Source organism: Saccopteryx bilineata, chromosome 1, assembly GCF_036850765.1.
Source record: "Saccopteryx bilineata isolate mSacBil1 chromosome 1, mSacBil1_pri_phased_curated, whole genome shotgun sequence".
NCBI lineage: Eukaryota > Metazoa > Chordata > Mammalia > Chiroptera > Emballonuridae > Saccopteryx > Saccopteryx bilineata.
In genome coordinates this window covers 19,929,053-19,949,120 of record NC_089490.1, presented here as the reverse complement: position 1 = coordinate 19,949,120, position 20,068 = coordinate 19,929,053, and the positions used below count along the sequence as shown (strand labels likewise).

At 44.9% G+C, this 20,068-nt stretch overlaps 1 protein-coding gene across 12 annotated transcripts in view; it reads left to right on the top strand.

Annotated features, from left to right (window-relative positions):
- TRERF1 (transcriptional regulating factor 1) overlaps positions 1 to 20,068 on the top strand; it is a 223,351-nt gene that overhangs the window by 85,063 nt on the left and 118,220 nt on the right. For all 12 annotated transcript variants that reach the window (XM_066247705.1, XM_066247789.1, XM_066248473.1 and 9 more), the window contains exon 3: positions 9,143 to 9,225. The gene's annotated coding sequence lies outside the window, so the exon portion shown is untranslated. The remainder of the gene's footprint in view (positions 1 to 9,142; positions 9,226 to 20,068) is intronic.

Here is a 20,068-nt window from a genome sequence, read left to right as displayed (position 1 = left end):
ATCATCCTTATCTCCATCATGTTGCTGATGAAGAACGTGGGACTGAGGCAGGCTGCCCAGCCGCACGGCTAACAAGAGGCAGAGCTGGGCTCAGAGCAAGTTGGCCTGGCTCCTCCGTGCACACTCATAACCTCTCACTGCCTCACGGTCCTATTCCCCCGCATGGGGCCCTCCCCACCCTGTGGTCAGTCCCACGTGTGTGCTGGTCCCACTGCCTGGATGGTCTTCCCACTTCCTCTCCACTTGACCCAATTGAACCCTTTTTTTTAAAGACCCAACTCAGATCTCACTTCCTCTACGAGACCTTCTCCAACCATTCCAGCCCCCGCACACCTTTCCTTTAGCAGGCGGAGGCAGGGAACTGTCCACCACACCCTCCAGCTGTTACCCAGCTCTTTTGAGCGTGAACGTCTCCTCAGTCTCCAAGAAGACCCCAATTTGATTAGAGTCAATTTGAAGATTGGTTTTCTACTTGGTTAGTAAACGCACACTGAAAGCCAGTGGGAGGATTTTTAAGAAATATATTTTTTTACTCATTTTAGAGAGAGAGACAGACAGCCGGGAAGGGAGCAGGAAGCATCAACTCCCATATATGCCTTGACAGGCAAGCCCAGGGTTTCGAACCGGCGACCTCAGCATTCCAGGTCGACGCTTTACCCACTGCGCTACCACAGGTTAGGCAGGGTTTATTTTTAAAGGAAAGAGAAGAACAGAAGCTGAGCTTAGTAGGAGCGTACTATGTTGGGGAGTGTGAGGGAGAGAAGCCGGGCACATGCTGCTGCCTAATGCAGCTTGGCACAGTTTGGGAGTAGCATTCCCTGGGCAGATGAATGGACCATCAACCAAGCAGCCCATCCCGATGGAGGTGGGCAATTGAGGAGCTAAAATTGTGGAAGCCTTCCTTCTTACAAGATAGGAGGTGATGCCAGTCCAGTGCCCTCCATGGGGATTACCCAGAAGGCCCCACAGGCACAAAGGCATCTGGGCGGAGCATGGCTAGTCTGTCTTTTGGCAGTTTATAAACTTCAAATTTGTTTAGAAATGTCTCTGGGGGGTCCCTGGATGTTTGGATAATTGATAAATGTCTTTCACATTTGGGGCTGACATCAAGGAGATGCCATGTCCCCCATCCCCCTCACGAGTCACCCAGGGCCACTTTCATTGTGCTGGGGGGACTTTAACCCGCCTTAATATGGCCTTGCTCAATCTCATTTCTTTTTTCTCTGTTCCTATTTTTCCACCCACTCCTGTTGGCCTCGACCCAACTGGAGACTAGAAGGGTAGAATGAATTATGAGGAGGCAGTTGGAATGATGAGTAGCAGATGAAAGTTTGAGAATCCGTTGCTTGGGGCCTCTCTTTGCTGGTCCTTGTACTCTTGGCTGTTAAGTTTCTTTGGGGTTTTCTCTCTGCTGGGCCTTGGACATGCTAGGAGATACGCTCCAGACATCCCAGACGCCTTTTCCTTTGAACATGTCACACACGCTCCGACCTCCAGGCCTTTCAGCCCATAGTTCTTGTTACTAGAAAGACTCTCTCACCCCTCTTCATTGCCTTGTTAGATATTGGGGAGTAGTGAGGACTGTGGAGGATTCCAGAGTTTACACTCCATCTAAAGAGTTTCTTGGCTCCTGATCTACAAGTTATGGGTTTGATTGTTACTTGAAGTAGGAGTAATTTTAATTAAAAATTTTTTAATTTTTTTAAGTGAGAGGAGGGAAGATAGAGAGACAGACTCCCACATGTGCCTCCCCTGGATCTAACTGGGAACACTCGTTTTGGGGCCTATGCTCAGACCAACTGAACTATCCTCAGCACCTGGGGCCGACACTCAAACTAATCAAGCAACTGGCTGCAAGAAGGGAAGAGGGAAAGAAGGGAGAGAGGGAGGGGAAGAGATGGTTGCTTCTCATGTGTGTCCTGACTGGAGATCGAACCCAGGACGTCCACACACTGGACCAACGTTCTAGCCACTGAGCAAACCAGCCAGGGCCTAAGTAGGAAGAATTTAAAAGGGATGATATGTGAGTAACAATAACAAACTGTAAAGGTTGGTCCTTGTAACTTGTACAAACATTAGCTGTCACATGTCAGTCAGGAAGAAGGTAGAGCAGTGGTCCCCAACCCCCAGGCCACGGGCCATTTGGTACCGGTCCACAGAGAAAGAATAAATAACTTACATTATTTCCGTTTTATTTATATTTAAGTCTGAACGATGTTTTATTTTTAAAAAATGACCAGATTCCCTCTGTTACAGCCGTCTAAGACTCTTGACGCTTGTCTCGGTCACGTGATACATTTATTTGTCCCACCCTAAAGGCCAGTCCTTGAAAATATTTTCTGACATTAAACTGGTCCATGGCCCAAAAAAGGTTGGGGACCGCTGACGTAGAGGGTGGGTTTGGTGGGACTGGCAAGTAGTTCGTTAGTGAAGGGTCCAGAAGTAGCTGTTGTGGAGGGGGAGACATGAGGAAATGGGGAACTTCTGAGGCCTGAGCTTTGCTTGGATGTGTCACGTGGGTGTTGGTGAGGAACAGGGCAAGTAGACCTGAGTGACTGGACCAAGGGCCTGCTGTTGTCAAATCTTACCTCCTGGGGGGGAGTTGGGGTGCAAAGGGTGGTGGATATGCAAATGAGCAGGAGACCTATTAGGAAGTGGTGATAGTCATTGGTAGATTGTTATAAAAATACCTTGCTTGACAAAACAAAAAGGTGGTAACTCTGTGTTAGTCCCCCAAATTAAAAAAAAAAAAGATTGTAAGAAGTCTGTGAATACTAAAAAAATATGAACCCCACTGCAGAACTGGATGCAGTGCCGGACATGTCGGACTTGGTTCTGGTTTCTGTGGCTGGCTGAGCAGTCTTGGACTGGACCTGAATTTCTTCATATCTCAGTTTTCTTATCACACTAGATCAGTGGTTCTCATCCCTGGACGCACATTAAAATTACTAGGAAACCTGAACAAACAAACAAACAAACAAAACAACGCCAGAGCCCCACCCAGTCCACAAATCCCTGGAGGTCGAGCCTGGCCACTTTCTCAGTGCAGCCAACATTGAGAACCTCTAGATGACTTAACAGCTCAGTTGAGCCCCAGAATGTTACGATTCTATGTGTTGTGCTATACAGTTTTGTTCCTTTCAAATACTGTGCACAAACGTTATAAACTTCTTACATAGCAAGAAGTCTTACTATTTATGAAAAACTCCCCATAAATCTCATTAGGCCAATGAAATCATGCCAACATTCTTGCTCCAATAAGTCAGAATCATAAACGTAATCGTAAAACATAAAATAATTCATTTTTGACCCAGGAGTTGAGCACAGACTTGAATTTCTGATTCCCTCATTTTGCAAAGCTACTGAGCGGGGGGCCTGAGGCTGCCTCTGTTGGTAAAGAAGACCCTGAAAAAGTTCAGAGAGGAGACATTACTGGAAATGTTTTTGCTAGAAGAATTATGTATACCGTAAGTTCCAAATTAGGAGGTCCAGTTTGGGGAGGCTTGTTATCAGATCTAAATTCTACACGGAGTAGGTGGTGTTTAAAGAGACTCGGTGCTGTTTTATCTTTACCATTGAAGTTTTTGGTTTTGCCTCTTCCTAAATGAGTCATTTTTTTTTTTAAAGGAACCTAACTTGGGGAGGTGGGGAAACCACGGCCCAGAGGTGCTGAGCGAGGGGCGGGCAGAGAGGCTGACAGGCAAGGGACTGGGTTGGCAATTGGGCCATTCACCCAGGAGGGGTGAAACCTGGGACTTGTCTGCTGAGGGTGGATCAAGTCACAAACGGGTGAGAGCAGGGTAGCACAAATGGTATTAATGTTGATTCACTTACCAACTATTTTCTGAAGCACACCCGCCACACATATGGCCTGGGATCCAGGCTTAATCCACAGGTGCTGAGAGACGGTGAACAAAAGGGAAGGAACCGCCTCGTTTTCACTCTGGTCTGGGAGATGGGACACAGATTGTGGAGGTTAGGTGTGTCCATCTTTGCTGGCACGAGCTGAAGTTGGAGCCCCCTGCCAGTGTGAGCAGTACGCATGCAGATGATAGTGCCAGGCTGGATTTCAGAGGAGAAAATCCCGGCAGCCTGAAACATGCAGCCAGGTGGGGCTCGAGGTGCTCAGTGGGACCCCCGCATGTTACTTCCTCTTTCTGTGCTGCCACCTTCCAGCCAAAAACTGACCCCGCATACCTGCGGCACCCAGGCCCCTGATCACTGTTCAGAGGGCTCACTATCCCTAGTGTGCCTGAGGAGGTGGGGAAGGGGACAAAGAGTGGGAGGAGCTGACAGACACTGGCTGGGAAATCCAGAGCAGCTCCCTGTGGTCCGGCCCAGTGCTTGGGGCGAGGAGCTCCCTGGCACCCAGAAAGTGTTTTGTGTGTTTGGGACATTGGCCAGGCACGCTCCTTTTATTCTACACTGATCCGTCCCCCACCCCACACACACAAGGGCACAAGTGCTGGGGTTTTTTTTGTCTTTTCTGAGTGCTATACAACCTGCAGTTGTGCATGCGTGTTGGCTAAGTTTGTCACAAACTTCCTGTTTGGGTTTGGCCTGAGGCTTGAAACCTTGTGTGCTTTGAAACCCAGGCATTCACAGACATCCAGCGCTTCTCTCCGAGCGGCAGTGGGGTGGCCTTTTAGTTTTCCTCACTTTTGCCGGCTTTTGCCATTCTTTGCAGACCTCCTGGCTGGGAGCCTCTCTGCAGCTTCTGCACTGGTTCCCGTTAGTGAGGAGGGAGAGCCCTGTGATCTGAAAGCGGCAGGAGGGAGGGAAGCAGCATTTACTGGGCCCCTTATATAACACCAGGCACCGTGCTGGATATTTCTTTTTTTTTTAAAAGACTTTATTCAATTTTCAGAGAGGAGAAAGAGAGAGAGAGAGGAAAGAAGGACAGAGAGAGAGAGAGAGACGGGGGAGGAGCAGGAAGCATCAACTCCCATATGTTCCTTGACCAGGCAAGCCAGGGTTTCGAACTGGCGACCTCAGTGTTCCAGGTTGATGCTTTATCCCACTGCGCCACCACAGGTCAGACTGGATATTTTTAGATATTGCTTGTTTTACTTAGGCCTCACATTAACACATGTAGAACCAGGCTCAGAGAGGTTAAGTGACCAGCCCAAGGTTGGGACAGCCACTGGGTGACAAGGTCAGGATTTGATCCCAGGCCTGACTGCAGAGCTCCTGTTATTTCAACTATGCCTGTGCCTTTGGTTCCCTGGCTGGGGAGATCTCGATTTCTTATCGGGCACCCTGGCAGACAACTTCACCTTGACTCCGGGACTCTTCCTGTTCAGGTGCCGCCCGTTCTGTCCGTGTGGGGTGTACAGTAATCAGATGGGCCTTGAGGGTTTTGCTGACTTTCACTTTTCCCTTCCACCCTCCCTCTGTGGCCCTGGGAATCCCAGAACTGTTGTGTGGTCTATGCTGACGATTGAAGTGGGTTAAAGCCAACTCCAACTCCCCAGAAATGGAGTATCCTTCTTTCCTCCTTCTGGGTGCCAAGCACTGACCATTCTGCTGGTCACCATGAACTCCCTTCAGCCAGATCTCTGACCTGAAGAGGGAAGAAGATAGATCTCCATCCCTGTCTGTGAAAGTGTGTGAAGGGGCGGGCAGCCAAGGATAAATACCAACACCTGGAGTGTGTAGGGGCAGGAAGAAGAGGGAAGCGCTGAATCCACCCGCCACCCGGTAACAGGGTGCCGAGCAGGACCAGCGAAGCGTCGGAAAACTTCAAGAACGCCATGTGTCCCTTCCCTTGCTCATTCCAGGCCCCTTATAGTTTCTGAAAAACTCCTAGAAGTCCATCTGAATTTCATCAGAATTGTTCCGTTGATCAAGTAACGTTGACCCTGTATTGAGCAGTGAGCAATCCCAAGTGTTTGCTACACAGATAATTACCTTCAAGGGTTTCGTAGTCTACGAGGGCAAATGGAACCTTTGCCAAGAGAAGCCAATGCAGTGCGCACAGGAGAGCTGGGAAGAGTTCAGCAAGTTGGGCGATGCTGCTCAGCGGGCCGCGGGGGAGAAGGGCGCTCAGAGGGCGGGGCTTCCGCGGGAGGAATGTGTCCCACATTCTGGGGGTGGGGCTTCGGGGTGCAGTTGGTGCTAAGGGGAGGAGCGTACTGGATGGGGTGGAGCGGAGGGTGCTTGTTTCCTTGTGGGAAACAAGGTTGAAGAAGGGGATAAGGTTGAAGAAAGGGATGTACGTCGTTTGTGAAGCATCCCAAGGGTTGGCTGCAGAATTTGAAGTTTTCCCAGATTGGGGAGCCACTAAAGTCAGTGAAATAGGACGGGGATAGGTGAGAACAGTGCTGAAGAAGGTTCATCTGGATGTGTGCACTGTTAATGGGGGTGCGGGGGGATGAGTTGGAAAACCTTTGTTCTGGTAAATTTTAGAAACAAAATGTTGAGGGCTTGGACTTGGGTGGCAAGGTGAATATACAAAAGAAGATAGGGGGAAGGTTCCAAGTCCCAGCTCTGTCACTTGCTGCCCGTGTGACCTTGAGCAGTTTACTTAATCTCTTGAACCCGCATTTCATCGCCTGCAAGTAGAAACTAAAAACACTTCACAGGACTGTGGTGTGAGGATTTTAACTTGTGTCTCTCTCTGCACAGAGTAGGTAGGTGCTCAGCCAAACAGGAGTCCTGTCATAGAGAGTGAGGCACGGTCAATCACAGACCGTGAGGAATTGGAGGAGGGGAGAGGGAGGACTCCAAGGGTTGGATCTGGGAGCCTGCGAAAAGGATGCAGACTTGGCGGAAATGGATGGAGCTATTTGGGATCTTAGGAAGTCTCTCCTAAATACAGGCTGCCGAGGGCCTGTTTCAGAAGCCCCAGTCATGGGGATTGTGCCTTTAGGAAACTCTCCAGTGGACGTCAGGGTCTGCACTGGTCGGGAGAGTGGGGCGTCTACAGCACCACATTTAAGGGGACACTCAGTTTCACGCCAACCCTGCACTTGCGTGACTCTCCCACAGCAGCGAGCCCATTCAGGTTCCTGCCTCCCTCCTGGGTGGGTACTGGCATCTGGGCTCTTCTCAATCTGGTTTCCTTCCACTCAAGAGAAGGACCTTCTGTCTCCTGTGGCTCCTGGGACCTCACCCCCGTCAGTCATTCAGCAAAAACTCTTTCCCCAAACTTTCGGCTCCCCTAGTTTGCATTCCCTTTTCTCGCCCCCTCACAGACTGAAAGTCTGGAAGGCACCTGCCCTCAGGTACTGCTCCTTCACTGACTACAGCGCACTCTGGCTAGCTTCTGCCTGTGGGCGGGGCCCTGGGCCCAGGGGTGGGGCCTGGTGGGTTTGCTGCAGAGGGCTCCCGCCTTCTACAGGAACTGCCCTCTCTAAGGTCACCTGTGGCTTCCATGTGACCATACCCAACAGACATTTTGGTCTTTATCTTTCTGGACTCTGCTACTTTTGACACTGGACAGCTTCCTCCTTTTGGTAACTCTCTTTTCTTATGTACCCTTTCATTCCACAAATATATCTCTAGACAACTTTCTTGAGCAGCTACTACAATATATGCTGGGCTCTGGGATATACTATAAAATGATGTCCATACTCTCAGGGAGTTTATGGTCCAGTGTGAGAGAAGAGAGATAAAAATATGAACAAATGTTATATAAGTGATAAAGCTACAAAGAAAAATTTAACAGAGCAGGGTAGAAAGAGTGCAGTGGTGGGGGTGAAGGGCCTCACTGAGAAAGTGACATTTGAGCAGAAACCTGAATGAGGTAAAGGATGCTTAGTGGAAGAGTGTTCCAGGTAGAAGGAAAAGCAGGTGCAAAGGCCCTGAGGTGGGAGCCTGCTTGAGATGTCTGAAAAAACCATTGTATTTGGAGGAAGAGCAGAGTAGGAGGAGAGGAGGTCAGGAAAGAGGCTATGCCAGGACACGTGGGCCCTGTAGGTCATTTCAAGAACTTTGTCTTTTACTTTGAGAGAGATGAAACACTATAGGAGTGTTTTGAGTAGAAGAGTGATTTTTAAGTGATCACTTAGGCTGCTGTGGGAAGCATGATGTAATAATTTGGTAGGACTGCAATAACTAAGTACCACACACTGGACAGCTTACAGCAGAAATGTATTGTCTTATTCTGAAGGCTAGAAGGCTGAGGTCATGGTCTCGGAGGGGCCAGGCTTCTGCTGAAGATGCTGGGAAAGGACCTGGTCCAGGCCTCTCTAGAGTGCTGATAGTTTGTTGGCTTGTGGCAGCGCCACTCCAGTGTTCACCTGATGCTCTCCCTGTGTGGGTGTCCGTGTCCAAATTCCCCCTTTTTGTATGGACAGCAGTCCGTAGGTGGATTAGGAACCCACCTCGTTCCAGTATGACCTTTTCTTAACAGCTAATTACAATGACAGTAACCCTACTTCCAAATAAGGTCATATCCTGAGCTTGGGGGGAGATTAGGGCTTCGACATAGGGATTTGAGGGAGATAATCCAACCTATAACAAGGTTCAACTCACATCATATATGGCTTGTAGAAAGGTCAGGGTGAGCGTAGGGAGACCTGTCAGGAGCTTACTGCAGTACCCTGATGAGAGAGGTTGTGGCTTGGACCAGAGTGGTAGCAGCAGAGGTGGTGAGATGGGGGTCAGGGAAGGTGCAGATAGTCCAGTACGTTCAGCCTTTTGTATAATGCATTTTCACCAATGAAATAAAAGTTGGTTTTGTATCTCATTTGCATACTCGAACAACTTTATTTGACTTGCTGTCTGCTTTCCTGATGTTCTTGTTTAATTAAAAAAAATTCAAATGCTTCTTTTTTTATTGTCTCATATTCATTTTGAAATATCCCCTAATTTTTGGGAGCAGTATATTTTGAAGATAAAGCTGACATCCTTTGCTGATGGCCTGGACGTGGGATGTGAGGGAAAGGGGGAGTCACCATGACTCTTGGGTTTGGGGCATGTAACTACAGGAATGGAGTTGGATGTCTTCCTCTCCCAAATCCTTTTCTCCCTCAGGGACCTGCCTGGGCAGCCTCTGCAGGGTCCTCCTGGGCAGGCTTGTCAGCTGTTGGGGTTTCCAGGGTTCTGTCCTTGGCTGCTTCTGGTCCCTCCCTGATTGACATCTGTCCCCGTGTTGAAGCCATGTACCCTGAATGTGCTCTTTGGATCCCTCCTACAGGCCCTGGCTCCGGAGGATGTTGAAGGAGGAAGACACAAAAGTAGGACGACCCTGAAAGATTAAGCCTCTTGGTCCTGAAACAGGTAGCTTCTCTGAAATTCTTGCTGTCCGAATGGTTTCTGAAGGAGTCATAAGATATTTCTTTGACCTCTGTGGGTGGGAAATGCCCCAAGAAGGAGAGGAGGGCTGCTCTGGGCCTAGATAACCATAGATTTCTAGAACACTTTGCCGGGGAAGTGATCAGTGATTGTGGAGTCACATGTTGGAGTTCAGCATCGGGCCAAGGGCGTCCTGTCCTGTCTCTCTTGACTTCACAGAGTTGTGACTAGTAAAGGATCCGAAGCATGTTCGTGAATGGTAACTCTAGAAATGTTAAGAGGGAATTGAACATCTCTAGAGAAGGGTGGCACGAAGCTCCACAGAGCCTGTCAGAGGCAGATTCCTGGACCAATGCGCCTTTGAGCTGGTCCTGGGGCGTTTCCAGTGTTTTTATTAGTTCTGTCCGTCTGTCCTCTTCCAGGCTCAGTTTGTCCTTCTAGAAAGTGGACACACAGCTATGATTCCTCTGCCAGGTTCCACACAGAAGCTGTCTAAAGTGTCAATACATTTGTGTATAAACAGAATTTTCTTTTTAAAGTTAAAACCCTGGTATACCAAGAGATGGTTATTTTCCACAAATTCTCAATGAGAGAGGGGAGGGAGGGTAGTGATGTCTAATTTGATGCTGTTGGTGTGTGTGTGGTTCTAGGCAAGTGCCATACTTCTCTTATGTGGGACTCAGAGTTGATTGCTTCTGTTTCTTTTTTGTTATGGCTAGTTTTGATTTAACTTGTAAGCCATTGTGTTTTGGGGTTCCAGTAGGAAGCAGATGATTTGCTCAGGTGGAGTACTCTAAGGGACTACTGATGGGACCCTTCATAGAGGCTGAGGCAGGGTAAGCGAAACCAGCTCAGGATATTAATGCATCTCAGGGCTAGCGATGTCAAGAAGTTGTTCCCATGCCTGGGCCCGAGAGGAAGAGGGCAGGATTGGTTGTTGGAACTGGAAAGAGAAGTCACATGGGAAGACTGTCTCTGGTAGAAGGATGCAGTTAACCTACACCAAAATGGCTGGGAAAGAGCCAAGAGAATCAATATCCTGTCTTCTGATGGTGCCTCCCATTAGGCACACTCAACCCGAAGGCAGGGAGCCCTGTTAGAGATCAGAACCTCTGGGGCACAGAGTTGAGTGGAGCAGGGTGGAGGGATGGATGTGGAGGTGCAGATGAAAAATAATCTGACCCAGCAAGAGATGCAGAATGCTTGGATTATATTATAAAGGATGCTTCTCCTTTAGAACCAAAACTGTGGGCTGTGAGGGCTAGAAGGAACAATAGAAATCCTCTAGTCAAACTTAGATCTTTTTAAAGTTGAAAAGACCTAGGAAAGTCAAATACTTGCCCAAGGTCATTCATTAGTTCATGAAAGTGTTTATTTTATTTTTTTTACAGAGACAGAGAAAGAGTCAGAGAGAGGGATAGATAGGAACAGACAGACAGGAACGGCAAGAGAGATGAGAAGCATCAATCATCAGTTTTTCATTGTGACACCTTAGTTGTTCATTGATTGCTTTCTCATATGTGCCTTGACCACGGGCCTTCAGCAGACTGAGTAACCCCTTGCTCAAACCAGCGACCTTGTGTCCAAGCTGGTGAGCTTTTGCTCAAACCAGATGAGCCCGTGCTCAAGCTGGCGACCTCAGGGTTTCGAACCTGGGTCTTCTGCATCCCAGTCTGACACTCTACCCACTGTACCACCGCCCGGTCAGGCAAAAGTGTTTCTTGAAAGATTACATTTTCTTGAGAAAAACGCTCAAAGCAATTAAGAATTACCATGAAGCAACATCTGAGCAAGTGCTTGGACAAAGCTGTGCATTAGTGCTTACTTCTTTCTCATTTATTGATTTGGAGTGGGGGAGTGTGAACATCAGAAATCCAAATGCAGAGGGGCTCTCAGGGCACAGGGGACCAATTAACCAGCTCGTGGGATGGACTGCAGGTTGAGTGTAAAATAGCAGCAGCTCAGCATTCCGTCAACCGTCCAGTCTCTTTCCATTTCTCTGCTCATTCTTCCATGGTGTCCGTTCATTCTCAGGTTGGCTTCTCTTGTGGTGTCAGAATGGGTGCACAAGTTCTTGGGCTTATTGTTGCGTATCCCTGTGGCCAGAAAAAGAAACATCCTTTCCGGAAACCCTTAAAAAAGACTGGGAAAGTATCTTTTCCGGAAGTCCCTCCCCAGCAAACCAACCCTGGCATTTCATTGGCTTGAATTGAGTTATGTGCCATTTCTTAGCGAATCCCAATGGCCAGGCGAATGCCCTCTGTTGATTGATGAGGATGGGAGATTCTCCTCCTGGTTAGCCTATCACTCTACTGAGATGGGAAGAGTGTCACCTTTCCCCTAAGCACCAGGCCTGGGGGAGGGGGACCCCACAAGTAAGCAGAAGTATTCAGGAAGGAAAATGTATTCTGGGAGAGTGGCAGCTGACATCCACCATACTGGATTTCAAATGTCTGTACCATCTATAGCAGTGGTAGTCAGCCTGGTCCCTAATGCCCACTAGTGGGCATTCCAGCTTTCATGGTGGGCAGTAGTGGAGCAACCAAAGTATAAATAAAAAGATAGATTTAACTATAGTAAATTGTTTTATAAAGATTTATTCTGCCAAACAGCGAAAATCCAACATAAAGTACTTGGTAAGTAATTATTATTATATGCTTTAACTTGCTGTGACTCTGCTTTATAAATTTTATAAAGTAAAGTTACTTTCCTACTTTATAAATCACCATTACTGTGGAACCGGTGGGTGGTTAGAAAATGTTACTACTAACAGAGATACAAAAGTGGGTGGTAGGTATAAAAAGGTTGACTACCTCTGATCTATAGGAATCTTAGTAATTTGGACTAATTGTTGGGGATAGTAGTGAGAGGAACTGCTCTTAATTAGTAAAAGTGTGGATTTTTAACTGTTTAACACAGCCTAGTCTCACCTGACCAGGCAGTGGCACAGTGGATAGAGCCTAGGACTGGGATGTAGAGGACTCAGGTTCGAAACCTTGAGGTCACCGGCTTGAGCACAGGTTCATTTGGTTTGAGCAAGGCTCACCAGCATGAGCCCAAGGTCACTGGCCTGAGCAAGGGGTCACTCTGTCTGCTGTAGTCCCCCGGTCAAGGCCCATGTGAGAAAGCAATCAATGAATAACTAAGATGCCGCGAGGAAGAATTGATGCTTCTCATCTCTCTCCTGTCCTGTCTGTCCCTATCTGTTCCTCTCTCCGTCTCTCTCTGTTTCTGTCTCTCTCTCTCTCTCTCTCTCTCTCTCACACACACACACACACACACACACACAAAACCACAGCATAGTGTCAGGTGGAATCTTCCCAAATAGTTCCTGTTGGCATGCTTGCAATTAGCATCTGCTTTTCAGTATGTCTTGAAACCTAGAACTTTCTAGTAGGTTAAATATGCCTTCTGCAATTCTGTTTAATTTCTGATTTGCTTATTCAGCCTTTTTATAGCCAGAGTAAACACTGAACTCAAATTTTGGGTCAGTGGAGATTATATTACAATAATGAGGTTTCTCATTTATAACCTCATCTATAAAGTGGGAATAAGAATAGCACCTACTTTATAGGCTTGTTGTAAGGATTAACTGAGGTAATTTAAGTAGCGTGCCCAGTGGCCCAGTGGCTGGTCCAATAAATGTTGCCTTTATTAGCCTCATATATCTTAAAATATTGTCACATTTATACGTTTAGTGCATATTTAATCTAGCAAATTAACTCTCTTCACAACAAATACATTATCTGTTACTGATTAGCTCTCTTAGAGATGAGGTAAGTAAAGGTGTTAAAAAATTTAAGTGTTTATGGATTTGTTTATTTACTGAAGTGGGATTTATTTTAGAATTTATTTTGGGGAAAACCTAAATAAAGAGAATTTTAGGTAGCATATATTTAAATTAAAGGTAGGTATAGAATCCCTGGGAAAATAGGAATTTTACATTTTACTCTAAAATATGAATATATTCTTAGCTCAAAACGTTTTAGGTGGTTGATGGCCTGTCATGACCTATCCCGGCTAATTTTCCTGCCTTTGATCTCAGTCTGGAGATCTGCAGGGGCAGGTGACCCCCGTGGGCATTGGTTTCTTAAATCAGTCGCACAAGCAGGCTTTTCTGAGTAGATGGATTTTAGGGTCACCTGGATTGGGTGTGGTGCTGTCACAGCCAGAAGCTCGCCTTGGGCATTTACATATTTCAGGGGAATTTCAGCTGACAAAATACTGTGACTCATTCTCTAGAGCCTCTGGCGCCATCAGGCTGACCTCTCATAATCCCAGGAGGTTGTAGTGATTCGGGGTTCCCAGATTAATGATGGGGAGAGCACAGCTTGGTTCAGAACCCCCAGACTCTATCACCTGTGTTCCAAAACCAGGCAGAGATGGCTTTGTGGATGGAGGTGGATAGGGCGTGGGAAGGGGCCTGTGGAGAGAGGATAAAGTTCTAGGGCAAGCGGGACCTTGTAGACCATAACATTTTTCATCCCCCTCTCTCCTCAGTATTGGTGGATTTAAATCTTCTGGAGGTGGTTTGTTGCCTCCAAGGCCGGTCACCATTGTGATAACTAGATGAGAACTAGAGGTCACGATCAACCTAAACTCCATGTTTCAGAGGGTGCTGTGGACAAGTGATTCTCACGTAGATTGTCTGGGCCAAAAAGCTACCAAAATAAAAAGATTTGGAGGGTTGGCTTAGGGCTACGAATTTTTTTTTTTTTCAAGGAATGATGTTTTTAAAAATCCAACACCTGTCACCACAATTTCATAAAGAAAAAACTACCTTGATGGTAAAACAGAAGGAAGGAGATAATTTAGGAATAAAGCATGAGTCTACATAGAAAATAGTCAGCTTTAGGAAGAATTGATTGCATTGTTCTTATTTTTCTGACATCACCTGTGAAAACTACCTCCAGGGCAGGTGCCGCCCTGCCGTCTGTCTGATAGCGAGTATTGGGAGGATGAGGGGCTATCTACTTAATGTGCAGCTTTGGGGGGGATCATACTTTTTAGAGCCACTCTTGGAGCCTAGGAATCCTTTTAAGTCATGTCTTCATTTGATTTAAAGGGATGGGACAAGTTCACTTGAGCAGAAGTTTGGACAAATCTAATTCATTTTATAAGGAAGGGACTGTTTACTCTCAAACTGCTGACTTAGATCATTAATTTTCCAACAGTAAGAAGAAAAATCTTGCAGTACCTAAATTGTTCAAATGAAAAGGTGTGTTAACAGTTTTTCTTTTTCCACAATTTAATCCTAAAAATCAAAGTATCTCTTCAATTTGATTCGGCCTTCAGTTATGTGATATATACCTCTGTGAGTGGGAAAGTCCAGGTGCACACACACGTGTACATGTGTGCATGCGCACGCATACGCACGCGCACACACACACAAACTTAGTTTGGTCTGAAAAGTCCCAGAAAGAAAAGGGCGTTTTTGAGAAAAGCAACGTGTACATCACTGGTAAGCGTTAGTACTTGTAGCAACAGTTACATCTTGGAGCTGCCAAAAAAGTATGACTTTTTAAGATGTCTTTTGGAGTCATTAAAAACCCCCAAACATACACTCAACCACCCCTGGCACCCAAAACAGTAATAAAAATGTTCCTCATTATGCTTCACTTCACATGCCTGCTTGGCTGTACCACAAAGATGTTTTGCCTTCCAGCCAGGGATTAAGCTTCCGTGTGAGGCCATGACTGGTGTGAAGCAGCTTCCCTGCCCTGGTGGAACGGGAGGAAAAGACTCCTTGTGTGCCGCTGGGAAGTTCTGGGTGGACTTGTGGGATCCCGGAGCCTAAGAGGGCCCTGAGGTTCCTGCCTTCCTGCCAGGTTAACTAGTGTTCTTCATGTTAACTGGCCTAATCCTGACTCTTCATTGCGCTCTAACATTTTGTGGATTCTTTGTGAACGAGGATGTAAGCTGAGATGTGTCTTTCTCCAGAGAAAGCAGACTGTTCTGTTGCCCACTCACGTCTGCAGCCATTGCCCCGTTCAGTTTCATTCGTAGGCATGGTGTCCTGTTTATATTCTCACATATGCTCGTATGGCATAGTCCTTGCATGTTCTAGTAGACACTCCATCTAAATTGGTTGAGACTCTTCACCACTTGTTCCTCACTCTACAGCAGGCTATGTAATCTGTACAGCAATAGCTCAGTGTGCTTTTAGACAGACATTACCACAACCCTCTTGTCTTAGCCAGCTCGGACAGCCATAACAAATACTATAGACTGGGTGACTTAGACGATATAAATTTATTTCTCACAGTTCTGGAAGCCAGAAAGTATAAGATCTCAGTGCTGGCAAGGTAGGTTTCATTCTAAGACCTCTTTTCTTAGCTTGTAGGTGGCCACCATCTTGCTGTGTGTTCACATGGCCTCTCCTTTGTGCACTCTGGGGAGAGGAAACTCGGGTGTCTTATCCTCTTCTTTTAATAAGGGCACTAATCCCATTATGAGGGCCCCACCCTCGTGACTCATCTTAACTAACTCCCAAAGGCACCAGCTCCTAATAGCATTAGACCGGAGTTTAGAACCTCAAACCTGTGAATTTGTGGGGGTGAGGGGGAGGGTCACCAACATTCAGTCCATAACATTTTGAATCTTTATTTGTCGCTCCTTGAAATGCTCACAATGTCATTAGCTCAAGAGCCCTGCAGTAAGTAGAGAAAGCCTTAAGAGTTACAATCTTTTATTGCTGTGAGAGAGGATGGCTTGGTGGACCAGAAGTTGGAAGACCTTGACCACAGAGCTTGAGGTGACTTGCCGTAGACTGATGATCTGATCGTCTTTGTACAGCCTACGTTTCCTGGTTCCATATGTCAGTGATAAGTTGTGGCTGCTTAGCTCGGATAGCCTCAGTGACATTTTGGATGGTTCAGTATTCACTGTTCCCTGACCACCGTCTATAGGTCTCTGAAAAGGAGGCTCTTGGAACCAAACCCTGGGAAAATGGGGTTATTTTTTTTAGCACTTTATTATCTTGGACATTTTTTCCTTTTTTATGAGGGAAAGAAAGGCATTAAATTACAATAAAACTGTCTCCTGTTCTAGTGGGGATCGATAGCATACAGTATCTTTTTAAATGTATGCAAAGATGGTAATGTCCATTTGGACACGGATACACACACACACACACACACTGTGCCAGGTGGAATCTTTTAAAATATAAAAAAAAGCATTAGAAAATCCTTATAAACTTTCAAGGAATGGATAATTCCTATGTTGTATAAACCGTTCCAGGATTTATAAAAATGATGGAAATCTTCCAGCTCCTCTGTCAAGCAAACATGACCCTGATAACAAACTTGGCAAGCCCCCAATGGGAGGCTCTATACCAGTCTAGCTTAGGAATGTTAAAATTTTAGATAAAATCCTAGTGAGTAGATTTCAACGATAGCGTACGTGACTGTTGCATCTTACCCAGTGGGCTATGTTCCTGAAATGCAGGATTGGCTGCATAGGCATATATTTTCATAGGATGCACATAAATTGTTTAAGTAGAGCTATGTAATAATCTCATTAATTCCAAAAATACATTCAACCGATTCAACGTCTAATTTTTACAAACGACTTAAAAAAGAATATATAAAATTACCATTCATTAATATAATAAGGAAGGCTGAATTCATACATTCACTGGCTTGATACTTATTGGGGCCCCCCAAAAGGCATTTTTGAGTATGATTGAGATAAAAATAAAAAGCCAGTGCAGAAAATTATGAAATAGTAACTTGAAGAATAAATATTATAAAGGAGGAATAAAATTAGCATTAACTACTGAGTGCTTAGTTGTTGGCCAACAGGATTTAAAGACCATAGCTAAAAACCTCATTTCTAGGCAATGAGGTTAAAATGAAAGATTTGGGTATCACTGAAATCAGTTCAGGAGTCCAATGCCATTCCTCTCAAAGTCTCATCAGGACTTTTAAAATTTCATGAGACGGTTCAAAGACTATTTGTAAAAATAAGTAAATGAGAATCTTAAGAGGAATTCTGAAAAAGGTGTTAGGGGAAGAGACTTGGATTTATTGGATATAAAGATACATAGCAGGGCCTGACCTGCAGCAGCGCAGTGGATAAAGCGTCGACCTGGAACAGTGAGGTCACCGGTTCAAAGCCCTGGGTTTGCCTGGTCAAGGCACATATGGGAGTTGATGCTTCCTGCTCCTTCCTCCTTCTCTCTCTCTCTCTCTCTCTCCCTCCCTCCCTCCCTCCCTCCCTCCCTCTCCTTTCTCTCTAAAAATGAATAAATAAAATCTAAAATAAAAATTAAAAAAAAAGATACATAGCAAGACCAGATATTAAGATGCATTAGGAAGCCTTTGTAGTTAAAGCACTGTGGTGCTGGCATAAGCCGGGGAGGTAGGGAAGTGAGTTAGGATAGTTCAGCAATGGACCCTCACATAAATAATTTAATAAATGGCAAAGAAGTCATCACAAATCAATGGGGAAGGGAAATTCTTCAATAAATAATTTTGACGCCTAGTTAGCAATTTGGAAAAAATCATTTTGACTTCCCCAAAATGAATTATAGATGGATTAAACAATTAAGGGCCAAATATAGAGGCGTAGGAAATCTATAGACGTGAATATTGCTTAGAAACAAAATTAAAACATTCAATAGGAAAAGAACGGGAAAGTCCATCAAACTACAGGAGAGTCAAAGATTTCTTCATGTTAAAAAAAAACCACAGGGAAACAATAGACAGGAAGATTGCAATAATGTGACAGAGTTAATATTTTTCTGATATGAAATGCTCAAACAAGTTAAAAAGAAAGGTATTGCAACCTTGGTAGAACACTTGAGTAGGTGATAAGTACAACATTAAAACATATATATAGAAAGTGTTCAGTTTTGTAGTAAGAAATATGTAGAATAAAGCAGCAGTAAAGTACTATTTTAATATATTAGTCAAAATATATATTTTAATGATTACCCCCAATTTTGGTGCGATTCCAATACTGTGAAGGAATTTTACAGTGTATTAAAGAGCCATATAATTCATTTATACATTTTGATTCAGTAATACCACTTCCGTGGACCATCTTCCCACATTCTCCCATGAAGGAAGTAATACAAAATACTTAATAAGCTATTTAGACAAAGATGCTCCTTGATGCATTATTTACAAAGCAGATACACATACAAACACAATTAATGTCCAACAGTTGGGTAACTGTAAAATAAAATAGGCTTCTCTCAGCATAATTCTCTACTATAAATTAATAATTATTTTGAAGATACGTGGCAATGTGACAAGGCATTTACAATATAATTTTATGTGCAGAAATTGCACTATAAATTGCAGCATAGTTTCACAGTGGAATAGAGCTATATAGCTATACTGTTAAAATGAAATGAACTATGGCTGCATATGACAACCCAGGAGAATCTCAAGTATTAGAACGTTAAATAAAAAAGCAAGTAGCAGAGTAGATACAGTGTGAGTCCAATTACGTAAAGTTCAGATGCATGCAAAACTAACAATATAGTGTTTGACATCCATATGCATGCGGCCAGACGGCAAGACCAAATGAGCATAGAGAAAATTTCAATATAGTGGTGAGAGCGCAGGATAGGATGACAGAGGGGCCCCTGGGGGCGACCTAGGGATAGATCAACTTCTCTTGTTTAAGCTGAGATAGGGACACATGTACATATTTTATTGCTATTTTTTATACCCTTAACATAAGCTATAAAAAATTTAAATGTGTTTGATGTTAACTAAAGGAATATTAAAACCCATTATTCACTGATTACAATTAGGTACAAAATGCATATCTCTAATAAAGATGGAAAGGAAATATCTACAGGTAACAGTGACTGTTCTGGAAGAGGGACATTGTGAGTAATTTGTTTTTTTATTTTCTCTTTATTTCCAAATGTGCAATTCTGTGCTTACATTACACATTTTAAAAAGAAAGGAATAGTAAAGACAACTGTAATCCTAGGATGACATAGGCATTCAGTGGAGGAGGAACTGTTGCTTAGAGGGCGATAGCTGTCACCGCTGAGGCAGAAGGGGCAGTGGACTTAAAATGTAAAAGGAGTGTGTTTGGGAAAACAAATCAGGCCATGAACAGTCACTGAGCTAGCCTGTATTCTGAAAAAGCTTTGGACACTGTGTGTGTGTGTGTGTGTGTGTGTGTGTGTGAGAGAGAGAGAGAGAGAGAGAGAGAGAGAGAGAGAGAGAGAGAGAAAGAGAGAGAGAGAGAGACAGGCAGGAAGGGAGAGAGATGAGAAGCATAAATTCTTCCTTGCAGCTCCTTAGTTGTTCATTGATTGCTTTCCATATGTGCCTTGATTGAGGGGGGGAGGGAAGAGGGGGTTCCAGCTGAGCCAGTGACCCCTTACTCAAGCCAGTGACCATAGGGTCATGTCTACTATCCCATGCTCAAGCCGAGGACTCCGTGCTCAAGCTGGTGAGCCTGCGCTCAAGCCTGGTCTACCTGCACTCAAGCCAGCAACTTCAAGGTTTCAAACCTGGGACCTCATTGTTTCAGGTCAATGCTCTACCCTATGCGCCACCACTGGTCAGGATACTATTAACATTTGAATAAAACTGTGCACGTGTTTCATCTGCATTTACAACATATATTCTTATGCATTTATACTGTTAAGCAGTTAAAAAGTTATAATACCTGTATTGTTTTAGGGTTTTTATTAAATGTATTGGGGTGACATTGGTTAATTGGCTCATATAGGTTTCAAGTGTAGATTTTTATGATACATGGTCTGTAATTGCATTGTGTGCCCATCACCCAAAGTCAGATCATCTTCTGTCACCATATATTTGGCCCACCTGTCTGTATTGTTTTATATCTTGCC